The sequence below is a fragment of the Oncorhynchus gorbuscha genome, linkage group LG04 (assembly GCF_021184085.1).
Source record: "Oncorhynchus gorbuscha isolate QuinsamMale2020 ecotype Even-year linkage group LG04, OgorEven_v1.0, whole genome shotgun sequence".
NCBI classification, from domain to species: domain Eukaryota; kingdom Metazoa; phylum Chordata; class Actinopteri; order Salmoniformes; family Salmonidae; genus Oncorhynchus; species Oncorhynchus gorbuscha.
Genome location: NC_060176.1, coordinates 23,299,166 through 23,307,754, shown reverse-complemented (window position 1 = coordinate 23,307,754; position 8,589 = coordinate 23,299,166).

Below are 8,589 nucleotides of genomic sequence, written 5' to 3'. Positions count from 1 at the left end.
TCGCACACCGAATCAGCGTATTCGTCAATATTCCCATCTGACGCAATACGAAACATGTCCCAGTCCACATGCTGGAAGCAGTCTTGGAGTGTAGAGTCAGCTTGGTCTGACCAGCGTTGGACAGACCTCAGCGTGGGAGCCTCTTGTTTTAATTTCTGCCTGTAGGCAGGGATCAGCAAAATGGAGTCGTGGTCAGCTTTTCCGAAAGGGGGGCGGGGCAGGGCCTTATATGCGTCGCGGAAGTTAGAGTAACAATGATCCAAGGTTTTACCACCCCTGGTTGCGCAATCGATATGCTGATAAAATTTAGGGAGTCTTGTTTTCAGATTGGCTTTGTTAAAATCCCCAGCTACAATGAATGCAGCCTCCGGATAAATGTTTTCCAGTTTGCAAAGAGTTAAATAAAGTTCGTTCAGAGCCATCGATGTGTCTGCTTGGGGGGGATATATACGGCTGTGATTATAATCGAAGAGAATTCTCTTGGAAGATAATGCGGTCTACATTTGATTGTGAGGAATTCTAAATCAGGTGAACAGAAGGATTTGAGTTCCTGTATGTTTCCTTCATCACACCATGTCCCGTTAGTCATGAGGCATACGCCCCCTCCACTCTTCTTACCAGATAGATGTTTGTTTCTGTCGGCGCGCGATGCGTGGAGAAACCCATTGGCTGTACCGCCCTGGATAGCGTTTTCCCAGTAAGCCATGTCTCCGTAAAGCAGAGAACGTTGCAGTCTCTGATGTCCCTCTGGAATGCCACCCTTGCTCGGATTTCATCAACCTTGTTGTCGAGAGACTGGACATTGGCAAGAAGAATACTGGGAAGTGGTGCGCGATGTGCCCTTTTTCGGAGTCTGACCAGAACACCGCCGCGTTTCCCTCTTTTTCGGAGTCGTTTCCTTGGGTCGCTGCATGCGATCCATTCCGTTGTCCTGTTTGTAAGGCAGAACACAGGATCCGCGTCGCGGAAAACATATTCTTGGTCGTACTGATGGTGAGTTGACGCTGATCTTATATTCAGTAGTTCTTCTCGACTGTATGTAATGAAACCTAAGATGACCTGGGGTACTAATGTAAGAAATAACACGTAAAAAAACAAAAAACTGCATAGTTTCCTAGGAACGCGAAGCGAGGCGGCCATCTCAGTCGGCGCCAAATTTGGCTGTGCATCAGCAGTTTTCCTCTGACAGTCACTCAACTAGCCTATGTCAGCTAAAAAATATTAAAGTGGTAAATTAGTCAACCAAGCTATCAAATTACAGACCAGGCACATGCCCAGGCATTCATACCTTCAGCGGGCCCCCATTGATTTTGTTAGTCACTCTCACTGAGATATATTAACGATCCATAAGTCATGGCAAAATTTGTACAGTTTCAGCAAATCAGCCCTGCACACACACACACACACACACACACACACACACACACACACACACACACACACACACACACACACACACACACACACACACACACACACACACACACACACACACACACACACACACACACACACACACACACACACACACACACACACACACACACACATCTTAGTACGATCCAAAATGAGAAAAGCAAGAAAATCAACAATACAATAATCCAGTGTGGTGCCCTCTTTGAGATGGGGTCAGGAGCTTGTCTCCCTCTATTGTATGGCCCTGGAGCCCAAAGACAAGGTCGGCTTTCCAGGCTCTGACCCCAGACAATAGGCACCAGGAGTGGCGAGCGCTGACAAACAGCATGAGGGCCCCCAAGTTTATATTGGTGATCAAGGGAAGCGAGGGAAGAGCGGGGGGGGGGGGGGGTTGGGGAGGTCAGGAATGGAGATGAGGTCAATGAACTTCACACCTCATAGCTGGACTTTGATACTGACCATCAAAAGATCTTCAGAAGCCACTGAAAAATGTAATTGCCTGCCCATGTCCTCATGTACCATCTCCCTTCAGTAAAGTTGTCCGAATGTCTTGACTTAAATCTGCGATCTTATAAAACACTATGTGTTTCAATGTTCAGTCTTCAATATCTTCAGCAAGACTTAATTTAACATAAAGGATGACATCCCTGTTCCCAAATATCACTTGTGTTTTCAACCCCCTTCTATTTTGTGGTGCGTTTTACAAACAAGCAATACATATTTATAAATACATCAAAAGCAACCATTATACCCTCAGTCAGGGAAAGCCACACATGGGGAATTAACGTCTCCAAAATCAGGGATGAGATGACCTCTTGGAAAGAGAGGCTAAAAATACAACATGCCAACATGTCTTCCACTTTGCTGCCTGCTTGCTCTGGAAGGTTGTGTTTTTCCTCTCCTGGTTTATTTTTACAGGAGATGTTTACCCAGGAACTTTGAGTGAGCTGTAATTTGGGCCGTCCAGAATGGCTTTGGGGAGAGAGAGGAGGCTGTGGCCTCTGACCGCTAGGCTCCTGCTGTCCTGCTGATAGCATGTGCTGTGCAGTGGGTGCCTCAGTGTCCAGGACTCAATCTCCAGAAGGTCCTGAGCTCAGTAACATCCCCCGGGCCCTGCCCTAGGCAGCAAGTGTTGTGGGCTGGGCCTGTGGGCCCAGCAGGCCATGCCATGTGGCACAGATGGCTCCCTCATGGGTGAGAGCTGTATGTTGGCACGTCGTTGCGGAGCATGGCCTAGTCTGGATCTCACAGCCCTCATTATTCAATTTGCTCTGAAGTGACTCACTCAGGGAAACTTCCTCTAACCTCTCTCTCTCTCTGTCTCTCGTCTCTCTTTCTCTCTCTCTGTGTCCCCTCTCTCTTTCTTTCTGTTCCTTCTCTCTCTCTCTATGTCCCTTCTTTCTCTCTCTCTGTTTCTGTCTCTCTCTCGCTCTGTGTGTGTGTGTGTGTGTGTGTGTTTTGAGGTATTTATGTTTATGTCCAGATTGTCTTCAAGGTTAAAACATGATCATGATCCAGACATGCATTAACCAACACTAACGTTCCATTTGGGTAAAAGATACACTAGAACAATCTGGGAATGACATCACCATTAATGTAACTTCCATTTAATTTGATCTAAGTACCACATGTTTAAACTGTCAATTAGACTGGGATGAATGTAGTGTAAGCTGATGGTGGTCAAAGGTTTACTGATGCACTGACAAGGTTTTCCAGCATGCACTACTTGATACCTGTTGTCTGTCTACTTTGGATAAATATTTCATTTTATCTGCTAGCATAGTTTGGAAGGATTTAAAAATGGTTGCCTTAATGTGAAGTTGTGTAATATATTATTATTTCTGTTAGACTATTCTGAATCCAGCCAAAACATTCCTGAATATCTCGAAGTACAGAATCCTGTTTCAATATGGAAGTTCTAACAGTGGAGGTGTAATGGTTGTCGTATGAAGGAGAAGAGGAGGACCAAGGTGCAGCGTGATATGTGTCCATATTTATTAAATTAACAAAACAGTTCTGGCTGGTGCAGACACACAACAGAAAACAGAAAATAATCACTCACAAAACACAATAGAAAACAGGCTACCTAAATATGGTTCTCAATCAGGGACAACGATAAACAGCTGCGTCTGATTGAGAACCATACCAGGCCAAACACAGAAATCCCAAAAGAAAAAAGGAACATAGACAACCCACCCAACTCACGCCCTGACCATACTAAAACAAAGACATAATAAAAGAACTAAGGTCAGAATGTGACAGTACCCCCCCCCCCCAAAGGTGCGGACTCCGGTCACAAAAACCTAAACCTATAGGGGAGGGTCTGGGTGGGTGTCTGTCCGTGGTGGCGGCTCTGGCGCGGGACGTGGACCCCACTCCACCATAGTCCTTCTCCGCCTCTTTACGAGCCTCCGTGGCCTCTTTAACGCGGCGACCCTCGCCGCTGACCTTGGACTGGGGACCCAAGCCACGGGTCCCGAATGTACAGGAGATTCCGGCAGCACCGGACGGACGGGAGATTTCGGCAGCACCGGACAGGCAGGAGACTCCGGCAGCTACGGAGTGAAGGGCGATTCTGGCAGCTCCTGGCTGATGGCCGGCTCTGGAAGTTCCTGGCTGACTGACGACTCTGGCAGCTCCTGGCTGACTGTCGGCTCTGGCAGCTCCTGGCTGACTGGCGTTTCTGGCAGCTCCTGGCTGACTGACGGCTCTGGCAGCTCCTGGCTGACTGGCGGCTCTGGCAGCTCCTGGCTGACTGGCGGCTCTGGCAGCTCCTGGCTAATTGGCGGCTCTGGCAGCTCCTGGCTGACTGGCGACTCTGGCAGCTCCTGGCTGACTGGCGACTCTGGCAGCTCCTGGCTGACTGGCGACTCTGGCAGCTCCTGGCTGACTGGTGACTCTGGCAGCTCAGGACAGACGGGAGACTCTGGCAGCTGAGGACCTGACGGGAGACTTTGGCAGCTCAGGACAAACGGGAGACTCTGGCAGCTCAGGACAGACGGGAGACTCTGGCAGCTCAGGGCAGACGGGAGACTCTGGCAGCTCAGGGCAGACGGGAGACTCTGGCAGCTCAGGGCAGACGGGAGACTCTGGCAGCTCAGGGCAGACGGGAGACTCTGGCAGCTCAGGGCAGACGGGAGACTCTGGCAGCTCAGGTCAGACGGGAGACTCTGGCAGCTCAGGACAGACGGGAGACTCTGGCAGTGCTGGACACGCGAGAGCACCTGTAGGGAGGAGACGGAGAGACAGCCTGGTGCGGGGCGCTGCCACCGGAGGGCTGGTGCATAGAGGTGGCATCGGATAGACCGGACCGTGAATGCTCCCCGTAGCCAGGTCAGTGCGGCGAGGTGGAATAGCCCGCACTGGACTGTGCTGGCGAACCGGGGACACCATGCGTAGGGCTGGTGCCATGTACCCCGGCCCGAGGAGACTCACTAGAGACCAGATGCGCTGAGCCGGCTTCATGGCACCTGGCTCGATGCCCAACCGAGCCCAGCCAATACGAGGTGCTGCTATGTACCGCACCGGGCTATGCCTGCGCACCGGAGACACCATGCGCCTCACGGCATAACATGGTGCCTGCCCAGTCCCTCTCTCTCCACGGTAAGCACGGGGGAGTTGGCGCAGGTCTCCTACCTGACTTCACCACACTTCCCAGGTGCCCCCCACATACATTTTGGGGCTGCCTCTCGGGCTTCCAGCTGCGCTGCCGTGCTGCCTCCTCATACCGCCGCCTCTCAGCTTTCGCTGCCTCCAGCTCTGCCTTGGGGCGCGATATTCCCCAGCCTTTGCGCAGGGTCCTTTGTCGTCCAGGATCTCCTCCCATGTCCAGGAGCCCTGAGATCGCTGCTGCTGCTGCTGCCCGTTGCCACGCTGCTTGGTCCTTTGGTGGTGGGTGATTCTGTAACGGTCGTAGTATGAAGGAGAAGAGGAGGATCAAGGTGCAGCGTGATATGTGTCCATATTTATTAAATGAACATGGAAATAACAAAACTAACAAAGAGAACGACCGAAAACAGTTCTGGCTGGTGCAGACACACAACAGAAAACAGAAAATAATAACCCACTAAACACAATAGACAACAGGCTACCTAAGTATGGTTCTCAATCAGGGACAATGATAAACAGCTGCCTCTGATTGAGAACCATACCAGGCCAAACAAAGAAATCGCAAAACATAGAAAAAGGAACATTGACAACCCACACAACTCACGCCCTGACCATACTAAAACAAAGACATATTAAAAGAACTAAGGTCAGAACGTGACAAGAGGCTCCTCAGAGGAGGAAGGGGAGGACTATACTCCTCAGTGATTTTTAAAATTTAAATGTAAAACATTAAATAAGTTATCCATTTTAGATAAAACTATAAAAAATATTCACGTCGCCATATAATTTATTAAAACACACTGTCTTGCAATGAAGGTCTACAGTAGCCTCAACAGCACTCTGTAGGGTAGCACCATTGTGTAGCTGGAGGACAGCTAGCTTCCGTTCCTCCTCTGGGTACATTGACTTACACAGTAATTATGACAACTTCCGGAGGACATCCTCCAACCTATCAGAGCTCTTGCAGCAGTAACTGACATGTTGTCCAGTCAAAGGATCAGAAAATGAATCTAGTACTGAAATCATAAGCTTCAGCTAGCTAGCACTGCAGTGCATAAAATGTGGTGAGTTGTTGACTCAAAGAGAGAGAGAAAGACAATAGTTGAACAGTTTTAAACAAATTCATTTCTTCAAAAATGAAGGATAAGCAAGAGAGAGATTTCATTATTTATTTTTCATTTTCATTTTCACTTCGCTAGCAAATGCAGCTAGCTAGTTTAGCCTACTCAAACACCCTGCTCAAACAGAGGGTTGCTATGTTAGCTTGCTATGTTAGCTTGCTGGATTTGACTATCCAACACAACACTGGAACTCTTCCAAGTCAAGGCTTTTGGTTTTACTAATTTAACTGTGTAACTGCTAACTGACCATACAGTACACTGTAAAGTTACTGCATGATTGAAAGTTACGGCATGATTACTGTAAAGTTACTGCGTGATTGAAGCGGGTTTACTAATGAGTTAATTTAGTTTAGATATGTTGACTATGACGTTACTTTAGCTAATATAGCTAACAATGTAGGCTGTGTGTGGCAGTTATGATATGGTTTGGCTTGTAAAGATTTTTTCGCCTGGTCACATACAGCTGATGTGTTGTGCATTGAAGTCCACAAGCGAAGGGAAAAGGTAAGAGGAGGAGAGTGCATACAGTAGATGCAAGAAGGTATACAATGTGGCTGCTATGAATGTGAACTGTGTTCACGTGTGACAAGGGGTGTATACATTCTGCCAATTCTGTTGAAAAACGTTTCTTAAACGGAAGCAAATGGAACGGAACGGGGCTAAACATACCTGAATTTGTCCAATAGAAACTCTCGTTTGCAACTGTTGGACTAATGATTACACCCTAGATCAGCAAGATGCAGGCAAGAGTGTGCAAGGCGGTATTGAATGCATCGCTGACTTTCCATGTGTCACTGTCTGTCACCAGCATTTTCTCTCGACCTGTGTGCACTTACTGCATGTTGTAATCTTTCATTTATAGGCTAGGTTGTAGCAACCTCATTATGGGTATAGGGAACATTCAAGAATCATGTAGTAGCCTAAACCTATCAATGTTAAATTGACCTGGGTGAATGGAATATGAATGACAGTCATCCAAAATGCTGTAATAGAAATAAGACCATGCTCATGAAAAAAAATGGTCCTCCCTCATCTTAAAAAGCATTGACCGCCACTGATTTCTAAGTAATGTATGGGGAAGATAAACTCTATTCATGCTCTTCAGTATTCATCACATGAGATTAAAAACTATCATGCAATTCATATTTAATCCTGATATAGATGAATGATGGCAGTGTTATGCTCCACAGGGAGTGAAGAGGAGGAGAGCTTGAGTAAATACACATTTTCTTTGTTGCAGCCTTTTTGAAGATCTGAGTCTCATTTGCACAAACGAGCGACAGCTGGTCCCCAAAACAATGCTTCTCTTATCCTCCTACAATCCATAAATCCAAACTAATTTAGGTAATCCCTGACAAATATTCTCTTTGGATCTGATAATATTCATCAAACCTTCCCTGCTGATTTCAACTTCTGATGAATTTCCCACGCCCATGTGGCTTCATGTGCAATGGTACATACAACATAGAGAGACAGACACAAAGGTATTTAGAAAGTGAAGTATTTTTTTTTATTGTTCCTGTCATAATACTGGCTAATATATCTGTGACTAGCTCCGACTCAGAGATAGACTTTAAGACTTTCACAGGACAGGTCAAAAAGCCTTTTGTTTTGTGTGGATTACTGCACTGTAATGTTTTGTGATCTGGATTTCCACAGCGTCCACTTAGGTTGATGGTCTCAGAAGGGGCTATAAAATGTAGTGACCTAGTGCAGGGAGGCGCGGCACTATTCTCAGCAAAACACTGATTTACTCTTGGGAATATTTCTCAAACGGCTGGCTGGATGGGTTGAGAGGAGAGGAGTATACACCAATCGTCTGCCATGCCCTCCTCCTCTTCACCCCCAAACCAACGTCTCCACTTACATGCCACAAAAGTCTCGCCACACTCATTTTCTTCATAGATAGTTTTTTTTTTAAATAACACAACCGAACAAAGTAAATCAATTTAGATGGCTAAAGCATAATTTATGGTATTACAAATATAGCAGTGTATTGTGATCTGGCACTCAAGGGTGCTTGTGTGCAGTCCTGTTGACAGTGAGGGATAGGAAGCTCTCCCTTTGCTTTTTGCTCATCATTCGAACATGCAATCTCTTCCCATCTATGGAGGCCAAGGACCATACATCTGGTGTGATGCAATAATGCATGAACTGTTTAAGTAAATTCCTGCTAAAGCTGTACTCGTGTAGGATAAATGATCAGCCATTGAGTTTTTTCACACATTTGAACAGAACATGATTCTTTTAACTGAGAACCATTTAGAGCTTTCAGTTTTAAAATGTACAGCAAGGACTGACTACATTAGGTACATCTTCTCATGTCTGGGGAACAAGGAGCTATGCAGTGGCAGGTTGAGTTATGCTCGGAGAGCTAGTTATGCCAAATGCTTCTGTTGTGTAATTGAGGAAACTACCTAACTTGTTAAAAGGGGGCAGATCA